Consider the following 23017-nt stretch of genomic DNA (forward strand, 5'->3'; position numbering starts at 1 on the left):
GTGCGAGCGTGATGGGCCAGAAGCGCCATGAGTGAAACGTGGTGCCAAAGGAAAAACAGCAGTGCCTGTTAGCTCAAAGAGCGCTTTGAAATCACCTTTGTTTCTCTGAATGCAAGCTCAAAATGCCTATTTCAAACATTGCAAGATATTCAAAAATCTTACTGAACACCAGCAGACATCTGATAGAATGAAGTATTGTGTGCATACCAAATCTGGAAAGATGAAGAGCCTAAAATAATGTTCATAACAAAACTGGCTGAGCTGTGGATGTCAGCAGCTTAAGTGAAATGGGATTTAAAGCCACTAAAATTGAAATGTTTAAAATAAATGAGTGACCTACTTTTGAGTGTCACATAGGTTGCAACTGTTTAAATGTCATAGTTTTGAACTTAGAATCAGTGTTCTAGCTGCATGTGTCAAAATTGTAAGTTTGATTTGAATGAAGAAAAATGGGAACAAAAGTGACCTTTGGCTGAAGAGTGGCTTAAAGGGACTGAATTCTGCCCGGCAACTACCCACGACAGGAGTTGAAACTTGCCCAGCAACTGCATTCACAGGCCTGGCCTGCCTTCTGCTGCCCCACCAAAAGGAGATTACACCTCTCTGATTGAATCAGGGGAGGGGTACCTGGGACTGCAGGAAAACAGAACAATGAACTTCCCTTTGCTCCAAGCAATTGCTAAATCAGGGGGTCATAAATGGCTTCCTCTTGGAAGAAAATGGGAGGGGCGCTGCCTCTGTGAGCCAGCTGAGCTTGGAGGAAGTGGACAAACCAGAAATTCCCCATGTGCTTCGGGGACTTAACCACACCCATTTGGACCAGAGCAAAATTTTAGAAAGATGGATAATTCATAATATCAATAATATAATTATTCCTGTGATATGTCTGTGCACATTTTAAGAGGTGTTAGGTCCCTGTGGTATGTTGTGGGGGGTAGTAGCAGAAAATAGGGTATTACTCCAAATGTCTGTATGTTAAAAATCTGACACTTCATCATCTGATGCCCATATTCCTTGCGCACATTTGTGTAAATTCTGGAAAAGTTTAGAGATTGTGTTCTGGATGAAAAGGGCAGAATTCTGTCAGATGTGAACACAACATCTTACAAAGACAGGGATCGGATGGTTTGGCGCTACAGAAAATATGTTAACTGGACATATAATATTAGAAAAATTGTACATAGATAAATATGCATTTAAGTCAAGAATAGATTTGTGTGCAAAGTGACAAGGGGAGTGTTCTTTCTGTATGCCATAAAAATGATGTCTCATGACATGGGATAACTCACAACTCTGTTCTCCAGTGAGAGCACAGAAAATCCTTTAACCTATCAGGATCCTCAGAGGGTTGGGCATAGAAAGTCAGCCTTCCCACCCACTTTCAAAAGACATAAAAAGAGCCACTGGGACCCAGGTAAGGACATTCACTTCCCACTTCAAACTGATTTCTTGTGAAGCACTTTGACGGACGACTTCAAATTCAGGCAATATCCATAGACCAGAACTTAGAAAACCAGACTTCAGACATCAAATCCAGACAGATCCTGAAATCCAGAACTTGACTCCAGAGCTTAAAGCAGAGTGGCCAATCCACAAGCTGAATCCTTTTCAGCAGGCCTCAAAATCTTTTGCAACCTGACATTCAATAGCCGGGCGAGCTGTTTGATTCTGGCTAGAACCCTGTGCCAGAACCCAGAAAGCAGAGCTGTATCCCGAACCGCAGACCAGACCCAGACCAGACCGCCGTGCAGTGCCGATAGAAGACCAGACCGCTGTGTAGTGCGAAGAACTTTTGCCAGAACCAGAGAACCAGACCCAGAGAGCAGAGCTGACCCAGATAGCTGTGACTTCAGAACCACCCGCCGGAAGTCCAGTCCAACCTGACCAGATCTTGACGGCCTAGTTCAAATTTATAGTGTGAGTATCCAGCTAGAACTGTGCAGAACCAATCTCTTAGTTTAAAATAATCTAATTCAAACCAATTCAACCTGCCTAAAACTGCATTAAAAATCGTGTGTTCATTCTGTGATTTCAAAGCTGTTAAAGTGTCATTTGTCATTCTGAGCTTTACTTTATTTCTGAGAATCTACCTCGACTAAATCGTCCGTATCCTTTGAACCGCACGTCCTAGGAGTGAGATTTAACTTTCATTTTAAAGCTAAGAACCTAAGCTTTCCAACAAGCCCAAAGCTTTCTACTCCTTATACTTGTCGCGTAATCGCGATCGACGCACTCGGAAAAAGTGCCGCAAATTGCAATTTGACTCAATTTCTTCACCTGTCAAAAATAGCTGTCTTTTGCTTCCATTGCTGAAATTCGTTTTCAACCTGATAATCCCTCATGAATCATTGCTAGTGTTGACCTGAACTAATTCAAAGTAGCTGTCACCCACCCTGAATCTCCTATAGGGAATTAAAATCATTTTGAGCATATTTTCACTTCATTGCAAATCACATTAAAAGTATTTCTGCATGTTTTAAAAGCATACCGGTTGCTCTAAGCTTGCTAGGGGGGAACTAGAATTCATACTGCATTTGATTGTATTCCTGAAAACTCTGTGCTCACCTTCCATCTCCTTATATTGCATTGGGGGGGAGTGAATTGTCAAAAGGGGAAAAGTGATTATATTATCTCTTGTTGAAACCATATCAGTTTATTTCTGTGCTGCATTCTTTTCCATCATTGCATTTCCTTGAAACCATAAAAGTATTCTCTGCTACCTTATCCTTTCTATACTAACTCCTCACTGATTGAAAAGAGTGTGCAATTTTAATATTATCCATTGTTGATCACTGTCATATTCATGAGTGTGCTATCAAATATTAATTTATTTATAAAATTATGATATATATATTGTTTAATTTTTCAAATAAATCCTTTCATTTGCAAAACAAACCTACTTCTTGGCTCAGTGAGGTCAGGGGGATTCAAAGAGAGGGGCATTATACAAGGGTTTAACATCCAGATCTATGAACTTGTCATAAAAATATATAAATAAGGGCTTCCTTTGGGCATCCCAGACTAGGCATTGACTTAGTTGGAGCACTGAATTGAAGTCACTTAATACCAGGCGCCTCCTTACCTGGTCCAAAGAATAGCTAATCCTACTTCATCCAGGCCCACCAGAACGGCATTCACCAACTTGATTTCCCTTCCTAAGAACCGTAAAGTGCGTGGAGGCGGCACCAGCTTCCCCGCTATGGCTGCTTCACATTGGAACGCTCTACCTGCGCACATTAGGCTGATCAATTCTCACATAGCCATCCACAAAGCAATTAAAACTAGGTCATTTGCTTGACTGTACACTACACTTGCTCCTATCGCTTAGCTTTTAGCTTGTGTATATGTGACCTATTGCCAGCACTAGCTGAAACTTACTTCATCACAAAGTGTTTTCTAAAGCTGCAACCACCTATGTTTTAATTCTGTCAACAACATGTATCTGTAACAATGCAAGAATCTACACTGTTGGGCCACTGTCAATGTAACCTAGAACTTCGCCTTCTTACATTTTCCTGTAACAGCACCTCGATGTCTATGGGCTGTAGCGCGCTCTACAAATTCAAATAAATAAATACATTAAAATAAAAGCTTTCACACAAGAGCTTCAAATAGGTGTTATGAATGAGGGTCTTTCATGGTTTTTAATGCAGATGACATGAGGATGGATTTGTGTTTTTTGCCTATGTGTTCCACCCATTTAACGTCCACCTCCAAGTAAAATCTATATGATTTTTCTCCCATTCCCACCCATCTCCACCTTAAACCACACCCCTTTTTGCACTCTTTACTGTGCTGAATTTGTCACCAATTTTTATTTCTACATACCGCTATCTTGAAATGTAGTTGTTTAGAGTTTTATGTTGGTATATCACATTAGAATGTTACATTTTGATAAAGTAACATAAATTGCACTTTTATTAGCATCATTTTCATTTTGTTGTAAAAAAGGAATCCATTACACACATTAAAAATGTCTATTAATATATTTATCAATAAACATGAGGACTCTATCCATAAAAAGTTTTCAATTAGAAAACACGCTCTCAGAGACCAGTGTCGAAGCCCCAGTCAACGATTTACCCTCAAAGCCTGTACTAACTAACTTGATGGGTACAAAAGGTGCACTTCTCTTTTATAGAAGGGACCCAAGGGAGAGAAGCCTTATCCTCCAGGGCAAGATGCCCACCTTCCTTGAGAGACACTAAACGTTATTTAATTGATCTGCAGGCTATGCCAGATGATAAAGGGCACCAACTGTGTGTCAACTGATGCAGAACCATAGCCCCTGCAGGATTTCTCCCCACACACCTCCCTCCCAAAGTTTGACGAACCTTTATTATCGGGATGTAAATGCTCCCGCTTTCTGGCTGAATTGATGTCTCTAAAAAAACTTAGAAAACTGCTAATGCTCGTGCTGCAATACCGTAGAGGCCTAGGTGTAGGTGCTTGAGGGGATTAGGGGGGTTTGAAACCAGTCCTGTATTGAGGTGAATCACAGGGACATCCACCCAGCTGAAAATAAACATGACATTACCCCAATGGAGGTCATGACCCAGCCTGACACAACTGCTAATATCACCAGCCACACTGCTCAATTTAATGAGATGATAAAAAAAAGGGGCCATGGAAGCAAGCTGTTCCTTCCATTTGTCCTGCCAGCAACATCCCGCAGCAGAAATCTGCATCCAAGCCATGGCTGGTTGACTGTGGGGAGGAAGTCGACAGGGCCATGAGTGTGCCCCAGGATGGAAGACCGGGTGGTGGGGCTGATAATGTAGAACATAGATCGATGCCAAATGTCAGCAGAACCCAAAAAGATCTAGGCGATGGTATAGAGGGGGGCTACTTGAGAAGGACCTGCAGTGGGCAGGGGTGGTATTTCTGCATAGAGTCGCAAAAAGTACCAGTGGCCAGCTTGAAACAAGGTAATCCCTAATAAACAAGTGTATTCACTGGTTCAGAATGGTCTATGGGTGTTACTCCCTAATCAGAGAGGACATCATATGTTGCAGAAGAATATGTCACAAGGGGAGTGACTCTGGGGACTCCATTCGGATCTATTTGAGGGATCAGAGAATGGCCATGGGCATACTAGTGATTCAAAAGAGATGTTGCCAATTGTCTAGTAGTACAATTGAAATTAGTGCATCCCTTTATTGCAAGAACATCCACCTCATAGGAACCAAGTCCCAGCATCCCTTGCTCGCTGGAGCTAATGTAGTCCCATTGAGGTAAGAATGGAGGGAGTTACTAATAGGGGTAGGATGGTTGTATACTAGGCCCCTTTAATAAGCTCATACTCACCCCCAGTATCAGGATGTTATTGGTGTTGCAACCATGGTAGGTCGCTACATGGCCAGGGGCTTGGCGAGGAGCACCGAGCCATTGTTATTCTATATATGAAATGTTTTATGTTTATGATGCAATTGTTACTTTGATAGACTCAAGGCCGAATAAAGTTATGTGTTTAATGACATAGTTATCAAAATTCTATTGCCCCAGTGCTGTCCTTTTATCATATGAAGGCGGTTCCCATTCTTTTGTATGTAGCAGAATCTTTTTTCTCAATTCCCTCATCCTTCTGGCCTTTAATGGAGGGCCTTTTTTGGAAAAAGGTATTTGGTCTTTCGAGGAGCACTCCAGTGCAGGCTACTAGAATGTAACTGGGCTTGTCCTCTTGATACGTGACTGTGGTTTGGAAATTGTTGAGTCTTTATGGAAAATGCATCCATCAAAAATCACTTTTTGGGCTTTAGGATGACGCAAGCTGCAATGCAGGAAGGACTGGACGCTACACTCAAGGAATGGAAAAATATATGCACAAGTATTTTGAGGAGCTTACAGATCACAGAGGAAATCTTAATAACTAATCCCACTAAAGTTAAATCCAATTTGCTGGAGCAAGACTGGATAAAGACCCAGCAAGAAAGATCAGAATTGAAAGCATACGGAAAAACGAGCCCTGAAAGCCGCCGACTAAATTCCACACCCAAGTACTTGTTGAAATTTCCAAATCCTTTTTATCGCTCCCAGTTCTTGCACTTCAGACTCAACATGTTTCCAACTAGAGAAATATTGGGGGGCAGGTCAGCTGGAGACCACCCTGACTCCACTTGTAGATTGTGTTCACATAAAGACTGTAAGGAAACACTGGAACACTTAGTGTTATTATGCCTAGCAATTACTGAAGTAAGGACTAAATAGCTAGGAAAATGTATTAACAACCGATCATCAATTTCTGCCGGCGAATGGTGGTCCATCTGAGGCTGGGAGAAAAGTTATCTTTGTCATTGGCCTTGATCCATTTCCTGAAAAAAACTATTTGCTTAATTGAAACTCAGCAAAAATAAGCCCCCAAAATGTTTTTTCTTTTTGATCCAATTGTTTCCCCCTCTTTCTCTTCATCTTTCTGTGAAATTGTATATGATGATGTAAGTGTGTTGAGATGATTCATGTGGAAAGTTGGTAAAAAGTTTTCTTTTTAAATCGTATACTGTAAATAAAAAACAAAAATAAAAACAAATAGTTATCAAAATTCATTTTTTCATCATTCAAAACTTTCCAAATAATAGTTATTTCTCCATAGGTCTGCTTATAGGGCAGGAAGAATTCACACCTGTAAAATGGTTGCTTATTTTAAAGGTACACACTACATCGAAACAGCTGCACAGTTCACAAATGCTGATTGAGCATGCCCAGGAGAACTGGATATCTTGTTCTGGGCTTGTGCACTCACTCACACATGGATCTTGAAAGTATATGTTCTGGGCATGTGAACTCACTCACACATGGGTCTTGAATATACATTGTGTTCTGAGCATGCACGCTCCCTCACACATGAGCTTTAACTGGCTCACACATGGGACCTGCCCTGTCTCTTCTTCTGGGCATGTGCATTACCTTACACACTCTGCACTACTGTAGCGTTTTTTGGGCATGAGCAGCCAGTGTCTCGTCGTTCGTTTCCGGTTTCTGTGTGCCATAGATGCTCAACTCTGCGTTTTCCGAGGTCGCAAGGAGGTGAAACCTTTTTATTGGTAACCCCAACCCAGAGATTAATCCAGTGTTGTAGGGTATCCTGCATCCCCATGGTAGCTTGTGGGAGGCAGTGTCGGTCAATCTTCGGAGCCACGCTCACTTCGATACCCTGCCCACTCACAGATAGCTACAGCCATACAAACAGCGTAAACATAGAATATGGAAATACAGCGTGATAGCCCGCCCTCCAACAGCTCTGATCCTGGGATTGGCCAGTGATGTCTGTAGCTCTGCCCCCGCGATTCCCTCATTTGTGGGAGATGCAGAATATCATGGAAGCCTGGAGCGCATCACGGGCTCGGGCGGGGCTTCTGTGCCCCTGAACTCCTTAGCAGTTTAAAGGAACATGTTTCTTGGCGTATTTTGTTTCTTCCAGTCAATTCTCCTATATGCTCGGCTCATCAAGCACTACACGTTTCCCTCCCTGTGGGACACACAGACTGCAATGAACTTGACAACACGTATCCTTTGTCATCAGCAGCATAGCCTTTCCAGTCACCATGCAAATATGCAACAGTTAAAGCGAGCAACACAATAAAGAACCCATAGAAAATGTGTTTTGATGTCCTTAGTTGAATGTTCTAAAAACCATACATAACAACAAACCTCCAAACCAAAGTGAGTTTTTTACACCTCATTTATTGTGTGTCTTAAAATGCTGAAAATAGTTGGTACATTGATATTTTGCCTTTTGCATCTCATATATTTCCATTCAGAATGTGGAAAATAAAGGTACACTGATATCATTTTGGCCCAACATGCTGCTGCTACAAGCAGTTACATGTTGTCATTATGCTTTATTATGCAATTTGTGGATTTTGCAAGTAACTCTATTGGACAGGATTATTGTTGGACTTGACACCCACAACATAAATATTTGTTCCAAGTAAAGCGTGGAAGAAGGCCGGCGTCCCCAAATTGCAGAGTGGTTTAAAATCCCTGCTTCGCTGTTTAGCGCAAGTGTGTGATCCCAGGCAAATAATGTAATCTCATGCTGATTTCAGCTGCACAAATTGGAGTGCTTATAAGTGATTACGTTTACACCCTTACAATGGGACCATTTTTATAAGTGTAGGGCCAAATTAGTGTACGCTGGTGCTCCTCTGCTAGTTAGTGGCTCCAATACTCTCACATAGAATTGCATTATTGCTGCACTGGCCCTGCGCCAGTCTCGTAACACTTGATTTGACAGGCAGACATAGTCTCATCATCCTTTCAGTGCACCAGAGATTCTAGTATAGCACAATAACTGTGGTAGAACCAACATTACATTTTCTCCCCTGTTGCTCCCAGCCACTGAAGTTTCGTGGGCCGTCCAGAGTACTGCCCCGCACTCTGCTATGTTATGCTATGCTATTGAGTCTTTCATTGCACACCATCTGCCATTTCCAACTTTTCTAGGACCTTCAGGATCTGCAAAAAGTGGGTGTTTTCAGACGTAAAGGAGAAAGTTAACTGACTGTAACATTGAAGCTGCACTAGAATAGACTCATTACAATGAGTAATGAAGTTAGATGCCCCTACACACGTATGTTTGTCACTCCTCCACCGTCTCTGAAGTTAGCGCCTCTCCCAACATTTGAAGGGTTAGCCCCGGCCTAAATTTTAGCCTAGGGGCAACCCTGGATGTGCGCACTTGCATTTTGTTAGGCAGCAAGGTAAGGCAAGCCTTTCCCAAAACTGACAGTGTTTAAGTTTTACTGTATTTGTTCAGAAAAATGTACTTGAACAAACTCAGTAAAACTTTAAAGCTGTGACTTCGATCACCTCTCTGCATATTGCGCTTTAAAATATACTATTTGATAGTTGGTCCCCACACCAGACCATGGGGAGTGTGGGGGTAGCACAGTGGGGACGGATCCTCCAAGTTTGCCCTGCCTATTTTCTGAAGTGGCCCCTCCCATCACCACTAAGCCCACCCCGAAATGTAGGTTTCATAACGCCCCTGTACAACACCGCTGTTCGAAGGACTCAAATATGGGGACTGCATAGCTTACTTGTGGTCCACACCCCCATGGGAATCCCGTTTCCATCATTTTAAAATGCATTCTACACATGTAACAGAGCACACACATATCTTGTGCTCTTTACTAGCCACATGCAGCAAGTTTAAGCACAGTGCAACATATATCATATCATGTGAGTCCTGTATGCCTTTTTAACAAGATTTCATTTAGAGGCTTCTCGCCTAAGGTTTAAACCTTGCCCTTGGTAAACTTCTTTCCCAAAAAGTGGTTGGGATCCAAAGAAAACTCCCTTTAATGCGCAGCCCTGGATGATAGTGTGACAATGAAAGTAGCTTACAAGCAGCCAGACGGAGGTTCACATGGGAAAAAGAAATCCTTCTGTGCAAACAAGTGTGCCTTGCAGCACATGGCATCCAAAGCCTTGGGCTTGCCTGCTCTACCCCACCTTCACTCCCAAACTGCAGCTGGCAGAGGAGCACATTCCACCATGACTGGAATCCAGCGGTTCTGCAATTTGCCTTCCGGACAATGTTAAATGGTAAACCACGTTCTGCTGCAGGCAGGGACCAGGCTTGGACTGGCCGATAGGGTAACAGGGTAGCCCCACTCAACCACAGATGCTTAGAGCCATAAATACATCATAAAAATGAAAATACAGCATGGCCACGCGGATAGACCCGGACCAACAGCTCTGTCACTGGGAATGGCTGATTATCTTCTTTCACTATAGGTCCGCTTATTATAAGCAACTTTCGGCTTCTTTTTGCCCAAAGTCACTTATCATTTTTGCAAGTTGCTTGTCTTGGTTTTTGTCCGCTTATTACCCATATTAAGCGCATATGGTTGCACTTGTTCAGTTCAAGAGGACAAAAACCACAACAAGCAGATTCTACAGGAGCATGACTCAGCGTTTTGCATGTTTCCACGTTCCACAGACAGGACCCTGCTTAGCCTTGAAATATCCTCAGAGACTACACGCACCCCATCGCTTCCTGCCCAAGGCCATCAGCACTCTAATGCATGGTAGTGTGCTGGGCTGCTTTAGGGCTCTCAGACCCCACCTCAGAGACAGTCCTCCCGTTTTACCAACTTTTGCAGGTCCTTTACAGTCCACCGCAGTATGCCACGAAGTTCAGATGTAGAAACGTTCTAAACTTTTTTATTGCTGCCGTCACTGGCGAATATCTAGGGCTGATGTTTATTTTAAAATATTCCTATGCTAAAGTATAAACTACAATTATCTAATTTGAATGTCTGTTGTGACACACCCAGAAATGATGTCTGTCCACAGCGCTGCTTGAGACTTTGATGACTTTTAGGTCTTTACAAATACCCTAAAATGGGAAAATTAGCCCCCTTGCTGACCATTGTATTTGTAAATGTGGGTTTCCACTCCCCTTATCAAATCCCCATTGTGAGAAGCCAGAAGGTGTCTCACCCACTAGTCCCTGGGGATCTGTCATCCAGGTGGCCAGCACGCAGCCATCACTCCAGTTCCTGGGGGTGGACAGTGCGGGAGGATCATCTGGCTAAGGTCTCTTCGGAGAGTGTGATTGGGACACCGGATGGTCGGACTCTGTTTCCCCTTCTCTATAACACATTTACCCCATCCTACCAAGTAGGATATTTAGGAACTCCAACCACCCACCGCCCTTTACAACACCAACACTTTCTCACGGACAGCCGGCTATGAGAGAAAACTGACTAACACCCGAGCCGAATACCTGATGTGACTCAATACAATGGTCAGGCAAGGTTAGGCAGGTACTGATCATCACACACTTGACTTCCATTAAGCGTCCCTACATGGATAAAAGGCAGAGCATGAGAACACACTCTGAGCGAGGCAAAGCACACAAGGAAACAGCATTTTTAACAGTTTAACAAGAGGAGAAATACGACGAAACAGAAGGGTATTGCATGGAGGGAAGTTCCCTTGACCTTTTTGACAAGGAACCATTGCTTTCATGAGCCCTCAAGATTAGAAACCGTAAAACCAAGAAAACAGGCTGAAGAAACCTGCATTGTGTGTCAGAGATACCCGAGACCCTCCTGTGTCAAGAATCAAGGCGGGGAGAATTACCCACCGTGGTACTCTCCTTGGCTCCAAAAAACAAAGCAGTGTCAGTAAAGTCAACACAGCCGGTGAGTTGGGGAGACCGATACAAGACAGGTCTGTGTTGAAGCCAAGGTTGCAAATGGGAACATTGGATGGCGAGCACTGGAACAAACATTGTTTTAAATATGTGTAATGAAAGATGCAAGTAAAGTTGAACTGCTGATGAGGGATTGAACTTTGAAACAAAGATACCTTTTACAGAGTGGTCCGGCACCACGTGGGTTCTCAATTGAAGGTCTCAGTAAGCTATCCAGCTGAAAAGTGAAAGAGTTGTAGAGAATCGTGAATCAAAGTGGTGCTGTGACTGGTCAAGCAAAACCCTGTGCACAATTGAAAGTCTTAGATGGTGATACAGTAAAGAACATTTGTGGCAAAGTTGATAAAGTTGGTCCGAGCCCGGCAGAGGGAGATTAATGCTTTGTGTTGAAGTGGGTCGTAGACGACTGAGGGGGACCCGGGGTGAAGCAAAAATCACCCCTGAAGTTTTTTTGTTGAAGTGGGTCTGAGCCCGGTGGGGGGATCCGAGGTGAGCAGAAAATCACCTCAGAATGTGTACGTGTGAGACCATAAGGAGGAAGGAACTTTGTTGTTTGTTGTATTGCATCGGGCCATCTGGAAAAGAGATTTTGAATGGCAAAGAAACTTTGGCACAGAAGACCATGATGTTGAAGTTTTGAACTGCATGTAATGCTCACCTGATTCCCGCAGAGGCGCCGGTCTTGACTGGGTGAATGCCGTATCTTCAAAGGTGATGTGTAACACACGGTTGGCTCTTTGGGCTGGACCTCTGTGCACTGTATGTCTGACTCGAAGAGTAAGATGTCTGCAGATAGAAAATATGGGATTAATGAACTGGGGTTATTGGGTGCCTCTCTCCTCTTCACTTTCTCTTCTCCTGTAGAACCCCAAAGGTTAACGCCCTCACCTTAGGTAAGTGAACGCCGAGCTCTCCATCTGCCTCGGGGCAGGGTGCCGTAACCAGTTCCTTCACTGGATAAGGGTGCAGGCCTCTTGACCTCAGAGGACTGCTGTCCGTCATTAACTGCACGAACGGTAAGTTCTGGGCGCTTCAAATGTCTTAAAAGTCTTTTGTAATGATATCTCTTGTTTTGCAGAGTTCCGGCGATGGCGGATGGCGGGCTGATGAGAGTTGAGGATCGAACCCGCGTGAGGAATAGAAGCGCCTGGAAGCACGTAGGTAAGCGCTTGTAGCCTGCTTCACGATGCGCACTAACTGTCCCTTTTATCTTGCAGGTACAAGTTCGGAGCTTTAGAGAAGCTGAAGGGTGCTGGAATACCCACTGGATTCGGCGTGGGAAGGAGTAATGGCACGTGAGTAATAAAGTTGCCCAATGTCTTTAAACGCACCTTCTTTTGTCTTTCAGATGCGGGATGCAGCGCCGAAGGCCTCCGGAGCGTGCGAAGAGCTGGTAAGCTTTTGTCTTTCAGATGCCGGAATGCAGTGCGAAGACCTCCGGAACATGCGAAGAGTAGGTAAGCCTTTGTCTTTCAGATGCCGGAATGCAGCGCGAGGCGTTGGTGACAGCCAATGGACCAGGTAAGAGATGCGCTGCCACTGAAGACCATAGTGCTAACCTGTTCTTTCTTTGTCTTTACAGGTGCTGCTGAAGACTGGATTCCAGGATGGTAAGCCTTTGTTTCCTTAGGCCCAGGATCAGAAGCAGAAGACACGATGAGCGTTCTGCTGCAGAGAATGCAGAATAACACAAAGCAAGATTCATCCATCGGGTGTGGTTTAAATAGCCTCCTGTAGTGCTTAGGTGTCTCCTTCCACAGCAACGCCTAGGTAAGAAAAGAGTTCCTGCTTTCCAGAAGAGTTCCAGTGTTCTGAACCTAGGGAGTGGCTCCTGCCCCACCCAACAGGAAAAGTAGTCCCAAACAGAAGAGGATCCGGGGTTCAACTGGCAGGTAAGTAAGCAGCATGGTCTGCTGCAGGTAAGTCCACCCAAGCATTATGAGCCCGGCGCTTCCAGCACTGGGACTGGGCATCTTTATGAACCTGGTGCCACTGGCGCCAGGACAGGGTCCAAAAGGTCCCAATTGGGACTGGCTGGCACTCGGAACCGGGGTTATGGGTCTGCTTCCAAGGGAGTCGGGCAAGTCCTGATCTTTTGGAAGCAGAGATCATGACACTGCACCATCGTGCTAGAGAAGCCAGAGATTGTGCTTAGCTCGAGAGTGTCGCCTTGGCTCATGCTGAAAACGTGGGGAAGGGAAGCCAACGGCTTGAGTATCCTGGCATATAATTTCTTGAACACTTTTCTTTTGCATAACATTGTTTCCCACACTATTTGTATTTAGAAGTAAGAATTAGCAATAGGGTTACTAGTATAGGCCCATTTATATTGACAAGACACCAATAGGATTATGTTATTATTATTTGATGGTCGTAGCTTGCTCCCATCTTTAGATATAGGGTTAGATAGGCATTTTTCAAACCCATTTGAAGTTAAATAAACAACCTTGAACAGTGATCACTTGTGTCTGTCTTACTGTTTGATATCATGCGTTCCTTACACCATACTTTACCATTCCCTTTTCTTTTCCAATGTTAAATCACCCATTTTATTCATTTTCCTCTCTTATGGGGCTTCGAAACCGCTGCTGATAAGTTCCATTGGCCGCAGCAGTGAAGCAAAGAAGCAGCAGTAAGCCACAGGGAAGTTAACTCATATTTCAATCATGTTCAAGTTTAGAACATGATTGAAATAGGAGTTACTTAACTTAGCTGCAGGGGTCGGTGCAGTCAAGTAAAGAAGCCAACAATAAGCCACAGGGAAGTTATCTTACCGCTGCTGCACCGGTCCTTGCTGCTAAGTATATAATTTCTAATGAAACGTAGCAGCAGGGGTCAGCACCACAGGTGAAGTGAAGAAGCACAACAATTTAGCCACGGGGAAGTTAACTCCTATTTCAGTCATGTTCTAGGAGTTGACTTTCCTGTGGGTTACTGTTGTGCTTCTTCACTTCACTGCTGCAGCGCCGACACCTGCTGCTAAGTATATAGAAGTGATAGATAAGTGCTATATAAATATAATATACATTTAAACAATACTGCATGCATATTCTATTGCACACAGCACATTGGGTCTACTGCTGCATTTTCTGGACACAGTGGAGTTTTTTTGTTAGATGGCGACAACACCTTTTGCAGTGATTGTTTTGAAAATGATGTATACAGTTTCTATTTGATCATGAATTGACAATGCCAGGCTACAAATCACTAGGCAGGACAGTCTTCCTTTAAAGGAAGAAAAGGAAAGGGAACTGAGGAAATTGTAGAAAAAGCACTACTGGACAAGCATATATCTGATTCTGGCCATCTATTAGCCTTGCAAATGCTTAATACACGTACACAAGCCAGAAACTGATGGCTTTGCCAATGCTTTAATAGGACTTCACTGAAGGACATGCACAGTGCTTATATGTATTGATTGGCTGAAGGCAGGCCTGGTTAAGACATGTGTACAACACAAGTAGCGTTTACAGCTCAAATTAAGTCATTAACTCGCAGAAGACTGTTTTAAAAAACAAAGCTGGCACTCACTTTGAGTGCAAAGTTTGATACTAAGGCTTGATTAACTGGATCTCAAAGAGTTCCCATGAGAAGGGGTTTTGGGCAGGAACTGGCTGGGAATGGCCAGAGGGATTTGCATGGCAATGGGAGGTCAATAGGTGCCCTATTAACCAAACAACACCTACAAGCTGTGTGCCTCTCGTATGCCATTTCTTCCTTCCTATCTGTACTCTAATGCAATAGGTTTGGCTTATGATATGATATGATAGGTTATTTATAATGCACTTAATACCCAGAGGTTTCTAAGCGCAGACCCGGGGATCGAACCTGTGTGGCTCCATGTCGTCTTGCTTCCGAGATGAGCACGTTGCCTCTGAACTATCCTCCTGAGATATAATAACCTAAACTAAAAAGGACAGTTCCCTTTTTAGCTGAGGAGGCTAAGGTGAGGCTGGAGGGGACAGCTTTACACAGGCATATATAAGGGATGTAGCTACATTATGACAGCACCTAGGGATATACATATTTCACTAGCATGTGAACCAGTACCAGACACATGATGGAAAAGCCTGAGCTTGTGACGCTGTAACAGGGTATATGGCAGTAGAACCTGTGCTTACTTATGTAACCATGGGCTGCACTTCAACATTTGATGGAAATATCCAACCATACAAGAGCCATATAATATCTGTACCTCTTTGTGTAATGGCTGTGGCTGGATATTTGACAGTGTGCTGGTGTAAGATGCCAAAGGCAATATCTGTCATACTAGGCTGTACAGACATACAAGTGTACATACAGCATATTATAAAAACAGGACTATTGCATTTGACAATTCTTATTCTACTGGATATGTATGATTATGTCTTCTTGTGTGTGCTTTTGTTCATTTGTTGTTATTGTTCCTGTAGTTATAATTTTCCTTCTTTCTCAGTACATTGACGGGCCAGCTCTAGGGATAAGCAGATGATTGAGTCCTTTCGCCAGTACTGCCATAACACCTGTCTAGTTCACTTGTGGAGTACAAGTGGACGCTTTGTAAACATTCTGCATAGCTATTCTTTCTCTGTTTCGCCAAAAATCGTGGGTATTTTATAATTACATCAAAATGTAAGGAGTGATGGACTAGAGGAGAAACTCATTACGGAGCCATTGACCAGAGGGGCGATGGACTAAATGAACCAAGGACCAGAGAAGAGCGATCAACCAGGTTGTTCAAGACCAGAAGGGTGACTGACCAGAGGAGAGTGACTCACAAGGGATTCAAGGACCAGAGGGGCAAGAGAAAAGAGGAGCAACTGACAAAGGCATTGCTGACAAGTGGGGGGCCCATGTCATGTGTGTAGCCATGAGCCAGTCCTGGATTTTCACTTTGCATGGAGGTGCTTGTAGGCCCATACTTATAATGGAAAGAACAAAAATACCAGTCCTAGCATTTAACAGGAAAGGCCTTGGCTGGCTCAGTGTCACGAAGGACATGGGTTACCTGGCAGGTATGCAAGGGAACCAAGGACCGGAGGAGGGCGACGAATCGAGGACCAGTTGGACGATGGACCAGAGAAGCCAAGGTTCCAAAAAGCCAATGATGAGCTTTTATAAGTCACACACACAAGAAATAAAAATAGACACTAATTGTTATAAAAATAAAATGCAATTTTAATAAATGCTATTATGTTTGTGTTCTCTCTATGTATATTTGCATTATTGTTATTTTTCCTACTTTTGAGACCTATCCACAGTGTTTTAGAGGTGTGTTTGTTTTTTCAGCTTATTTGTTTTGGAGTCAGCTTGTTTAGGGCTTGTTCTGAAGGGGCATTCAGCTTATTTCTTCCTTCTGACCTGCAACACTGACTCCGGTGTTAACCACACCTGTGTGTATGTGTGAATTGGGGCGAGGAAAATATATGTTGGGGTGCTACATGTTGGGGTGCTGTTTGGGACATATGGTGACATTTGGGGTTCAATACCACTTTGAAAAACAAAATGAGATGTCTTCCTGAAAAAAGGAAGCTGATTGTCATGCAGTGTGCAGTGTTACCACGACTACTTCGGATGAGAGTGGCCTGTCGACCCCTGCATACTGCTCTGCAGGAAAAAAGCCACAAGGCACATGATTATCACATGCATCTCTGGATCTCCCACAACAGCGGAGCTTGTACCAGATATGATGTTTTTTTTCTCATATTCCCACTTTCTAACCCTCAAGGGGTCCACAAAAATATGGCCCAACTTGTGGGGTGCGTGATGAGCTAGGAACGTCCCTAAAAGCACAGCACTCCAGCTCTTATACTTACATTTTCAAAGCTGGATCACAGGCTGACCCAGATGTTCATAGCTATCTCTGAGGCAGAAAACGCAAGTAGAGGCAAGGGAGGCTGGGGTGTATATCTGAATCAGGGATTAAAGGAAAATATAAAAGTAATTGTGTGGTTATCTGTCTGGGAATACCTTCATTATGTAACCTTCATTATGTAACCTGATAAGTCAGGGGGATAGGGCATAACAATATATGTTTTTCTTCTTGGGGCTTCTAAGATGTAAGCAGTGGTCAGTCTCGTTGCTCAGCTGAGAGAAAGGTGATACAGCATTCATCCCTGAAGATGGCAGAGGAATAGTACCACGTGTTCTCTCACTAGTGCCCCTGGGGGACTTGGCACCATGGAAATGTGCCTGCCTAAGCCCATGTCCCTACAGCTGCTGCCATTCCATCTGGCTGCTGCGTGAGGAAGATGCTTTGTGCCCTGTTCCCCACACTCCACTCCACCTGCGGTTTTGCTTAAATTAAGTTAGTGGGCCTCTGTGCCGTTGATTGTCCTCCCTCTCCCCTGGTTCCTTCCATGTTGTTCTCCTCTCCTCCCCCCGCCTCCCAGCCCGCCCCATCTCTGATTGGTAGATAGTTCTGTGCCTGCCTAGACCGGTGTCCCCTCAGTTGCCGCCATTCTATCTAGCTGCTGTGTGAGGTAGATGCTTTGTGCCCTGTTCCCCGGGCTCCGCTCCACCTGCGGTTTTGCTTAAATTAAGTTACTGGGCCTCTGTGACATTGATTGACCTCCCTCTCCCCTGGTTCCATCTGTGTTGTTCTCCCCTCCTCCTCCCACCTCCCAGCCCACCCCACCCCTGATTGATGAATAGTTTTTGTTCTTAACTGACCTTCCCAGGGCAGCCCTCTGCCTGTGCAGCCCCTGCGGCTAAGGGCCGCCTGGCAAAGGGCGACTTCTACAGAGGTGGCTCCAGCTAGTGTCTGCAGGTGTCAGCAGGGGAAGCCTGTGGCCAGCCGTCAACCCGCAGCTACTAAGTAAGGTAGAAGTGTGCAGGTTTCACTCCACCCTGAATACCCTGCTACTTAGCAGACTCTCAGACATAGGAGTGTTTTCTCGGGTATTTAACATTCATTGTGGAAGACTTTATAAAAAACAAAATTGCGTTGTAAAACCTAGGCCGTTTTCCCACTATACAGGATTCTCAGACATAGGTGTGTTTTCTCCGGTATTTAAAATTCATTGTGAAAGTATTTATTAAAAAATGCATTGTGTATCCTAGGCCTTTTCCCCACTATATAGGACTCTCAGACATAGGTGTGTTTTCTCTGGTATTTAAAATTCACTGTGATAGTAGTGCCATTCTGTGGTTAAGCCTTCTCAGCAAAGCATTATCTAGGAACTTTTCTCCTATTATCTGAGCTCCTGTCATTGTGTCCATTTGTCTACTATTGTCTCTCTCTGTCTCGTCCGCTCACACCCCTCCCTGTGTCCTTCCCTAGTGACCTCCCCACCCCTTCTTCTTCTCTCCTCTCCCTACCTACTCTACGGTGCTCTCTGTTTCTCCCATCTTTTCTAACTGCTTCTCTATTGACTATCCTGCTCTCCTCACAAAATCTGGTGGGAAGAAGTTTAAAAAGGACACCCTGGTCTCTAACCCATGCTTCCCTATCGCTGACACCTATACCAGCGCCTCCTTCAGGCAAACCCTCACTGACATCCTTTTTGTCATTCCCTTGCCAGACCTATGGACTCTTCATATGGTCTCTGTGCTTTCTGCTTTCTCCTTTTCTCCCATTAATGGTGGCACCCTGTGGGAGGCCCTCCTGGCCCCCTTCCATTCCTCTAAAGTCATCGTTAATGTTAACCTGCATGGCACCATCTTGGTCCAAGGCCCTCAAGCCGGTTGTGTATGATCGTACTGAAAAAAAAGGTCCGACCGTACAAAACGACCAAAAAATGCTGCCACCAAAGGTTTGAACACCAAAAGTTCATACCTTTGGTGGTAGCATTGCAGGTAAGTAAAAAAACAAAAAAAGACTGTATGTGGCATAGTGACAATGCAGGGTGTTGCGGGGGACACCCCTGCAGCACACCCACAAAAAAAAAGGGAAGAAAAAAAATAGGGGTTGAAGGGGTGTCCCCCGCAACACCCCCGTTCACTATACTTTACAGTATTGTGAGCGGGGGTTGCGGTGGAAACCTCTGCAGCCCCCATAGTATGTAAGTATGTTCGCTTGAGAAAGGTGCAAACTTTTGTTAGTTCGCATCTTTCTCATGCGCACATTCCAGCCGCGGCAAAATCTGCCGCGGTCGGATCACTTAGAATCCTCAGGCCAACCTTCTCCTCTTTGATAGATGCCTCCTGCGCTTCATCAATTTCCTTCCTTCTCCTGCTATCCCCTTTCTTCCCTCCATGGCTTTCTTGCCTCCCCCTACTGTCTCCTCCTTGGCTACCTTGCCCTCTCCTCCTTCCTCTCCTGCCCCCCCTTTCGGCTTCTTCCCCACCTCCGCAGGGCATACCTCTGATTTGTCCTCCTCTCCGGAAGTCTTTCAAGGATGGCAACCTTCTCCATATTGCCACTCTCAACTCTTGCTCTGTTGTCAAACACTCCTCTGACATCTGCCACCTCCTGGAAGAACTTGACCTTGATGTTCTCGGTTTCGAGAGTTCACGGCCAGCTCTGTCATAAGCTTTGACACTCTCCTCCCTGATTGCTACAAGATCTTCTCCATGCCCAGATCCAACTGTTTCAGAGGGGGTATAGCCCTGATCTTTCTGAGTGGACCCCTGCCTCTGTCATTCCTATGCAGGCTCACTCCTCTTTAGAATGCCTTGTCTGCAGGCTCTCTCTCTCTCTTGGGCATTCCCTCACTATGGCTACCATCCATCAGCCACTTGGTCAGATCTCCTCCTTCCTCTCTGAGTGGGCAGACCTCTCCTCTTCCCTCCTGGTCTCCACCACTCAACTCCTCCTTCTTGGAGACTTTACAATCCTCCTGGATCCTACTTGTCCCTCCACTAGACTCTTTCGCGACCTCTGTGACTCTCTCTCACTCTCTATTCTTCCCTCTGGCCTGACTCCCTCTGCAGGGCACACTTTGGATGCTCTTATCTCTTCGGACCTTCCTCTTTCTATCCCTCTCACCACCCCTCTCTCCTGGAGTGATCACTTTCTCCTTTCCTCCCAGCTCACACTCTCTACCCACAGGCCAAGCCACCTCCCGCACTGCCCCCTATCTTCTTGGTTATCCGTCCCATGAAGCGTGTGTCAGCTGAGGCTTTTGCCACCACTTTCTCACCCCTTCCTCCCCCTTTTTCTGACTCACATCTTGACACAGCCCTCTCTATGCTCCACTCTGCTATATCTGATACTCTTGATGTTCTTGTCCCTGTCATGAGGATCGGCTTGAAGCCCAAAGCCAAGTGCAACTTCCGGTACATCTCTGACCTTGTCACCCTCAAACCCAACTGCAGGGTGGCTGATAGAAAATGGCATGCTTCCTCTGACAAACTGGCCTGCCGCCTGCTCCAAAGGCAATACCAGCTCCCTGTTTGCACTAAGAGAGCACACTTCCAAGCCTGCGTCTCTGCGGCCTCTAATAACTCGGCTGAACTCTTTAAAATCTGCAAGGACCTGGCCAACCCTGCTGCAGTCTCAACCTCTCCTGTCCCCTCCCAGGCCCTCTGCATGGCTCTGGCTTCTCATTTCATCTCTAAAACCCAGGACATCCTGTCCTCTCTCTCTTCCTCTCCCCCTCCTCCCTCTACTCCCTGCACTTCCTCTGGCCCTTCTTCGGCCACCTCTCCTCCGTCCTTCTCTGCCTTTCCCATGTTCTCCCCAGATGAGGTTTCTAGACAAGTCTGATCTATGAAAGTCTCATCAAAACAGGTTCACCCCTGTTCCTCCACAACCATCAAGGACCACATTGATACCCTGGCTCCAGCTCTGGCCGACTTCTGCAACCACTCCTTTGCCACTGGAGTCTTCCCTTCCCCCCAGAAACACTCCTTTGTACATCCTCTTCTTAAGAAACCCGATGCTGACACGTCCTGCCCGGCTAACTATCGCCCAATCTCCATCATCCTTTCCTAGGAAAACTCCTGGAAAAGCTGGCCATCTCCAGCTTCACACTGAATCGTTTGGCTATCTCCATGACCATCAGTCTGGCTTCAGAGCCGCCAGAAGCATGGAAACTGCTTTCCTCAACATCTGTGAAGACCTGCTCTCTAATTTTGACTCCAACACCCCCTGTGTTCTCATCTTACTTGATCTTTCATCTGCCTTTGACACGGTCAACCATGCCATCCTGCTCAACCATCTTTGTGATAACTTGGGTATCACCGACCAGGCCCTGGCATGGCTGACTTCTTTCCCCTCTGAACGACCCTCCCAGATCCAACTTGGGTCCTTTCTCTCCTCTATTTCTATCTCTACATGCAGTGTTCCCCAGGGGTCTAACCTCTCTCCCTAGCTGTTCAACCAAAACCTGGCACTTCTTGCCTACTACATTGCCGCTCTCTGCCATAACTGGCAGTGCTATGCAGATGACACTCAGCTCATTTTCAGGCTCCCTTTAGCCACCTCTTCTCCTTCTCTCATCCCTGACTGTCTGTCTGCTATCCAGGAGTCGTGTGCCGCCAATGATCTCTGCCTTAATGCCAGTAAGACTGAGCTTCTCCTCATCGGCACACCCGGTCCCTCCTTTCCTGTCAATCTCTGGCCGGCCTCTCTTGGCCCTCCTCCTGCTCCCACCTTTACGACTAAAACCCTTGGGGACATCTTCAACTCCTCACTCTCCTTCTCTCTTCACATCTCTGATGTCTCCAAGAAGTCACACTACCAGCTGCACCTCCTCAGAGGTATTCTTCCTTTGCTCTCCTTCCCCCAGAAGCTCACTGTCTCCAGAGCTCTGGTTCTTTCTAGGGTGGACTACTGCAATAGCCTCTTTCTAAATCTGCCTACCTCTACTCTCTGCCCTCTGAAACTCATCCAAAACAGGACTGCGAGACTTGTCCTTGGCCTCAAGCCCAGGGATCGTATCTCTACAGGACTGAAATCTCTGCACTGGCTCCCAGTGACTGCGAGGATTAAGTTCAAGACCTTTTGCATTGTCCACAATGCCTTCTGGGGCCTAGTGCCTCAATACCTTCAACTCTCTCTTCCTAAATATCTTCCTTCTCGAGCTCTTCGCTCATCCGCCCCCAACTCACTCAGGGTCAGTCGCTTCTCCAAGCAACAAGTTGGTTGTAGATCTCTTTCTTTGGCTGGGGCCTCCCTCTGGAACAGCCTTCCTGCTTTTCTGAAAATTGAGGAGAACCATGTCTAGTTCTCGAAGAACATCAAGATTTTCCTCTTTGCTTCTGTTTTCAGTCCTCCTCTCCCCTGCTGAATTCCTGGCTGAAACTGCGCTGGTCACCTGGCTACCCTCTGTTTGCGGGCCCAGGTCCCCTCCCGTCCAGTTGCACACCTGCTTGGCCCCCCCTGGCAACCCATGCACTCTGGGGCTGATACTGTATCCCTACAGACACTACCAGCACTTGGCACCTGATTTCTGCACCTACCACAGCACCTGCCACAAGCTGGCCGCACTTCTTATATTTCTTATTTACTACTCCAGTCTCTGTGACTCTCATGGCTCCCACCAAGGGAGGGAATAATATACCCTCCTTACCAATTCGGAGAAACAGAAAAAGGTCCTTGAAGATGCCTCGCAATGCAGCTAAAAAAAAAAAAGAACCCCAAACTTTTTACATTGAGAGTTCCGAAGCAAACCATGAAAACCTTTTTCCAAACTTTGAAGCCAGTGTCTAAGACAATGGTCGCTGTGCAAGCCACCCAGTGCTCAGTGCCTTTGTTAAAACCAGCACGGTCCATACCAATATCTGCACCTGCCATGCCCTCTACTGTTGACACCGAGAAACATAGCCTACCGGCTCAAGTTCCAACTGCATCCTCGGCGGCTGATTTAGTGGTGCCACCAAAACAGAACTTGCCTGTTTTACCGTTGAGACAGAGCCTCTTGGAGACCCTTCTTAGGCCAGACGCCTCCGTGATGCAGCCAGCCTCCAGTACCATCGTGGCGCCCATCT

The sequence above is a fragment of the Ambystoma mexicanum genome, chromosome 6q, assembly GCF_040938575.1.
Source record: "Ambystoma mexicanum isolate Mex_15411 chromosome 6q, UKY_AmexF1_1, whole genome shotgun sequence".
In the NCBI taxonomy this organism is placed as follows: Eukaryota; Metazoa; Chordata; class Amphibia; order Caudata; family Ambystomatidae; genus Ambystoma; species Ambystoma mexicanum.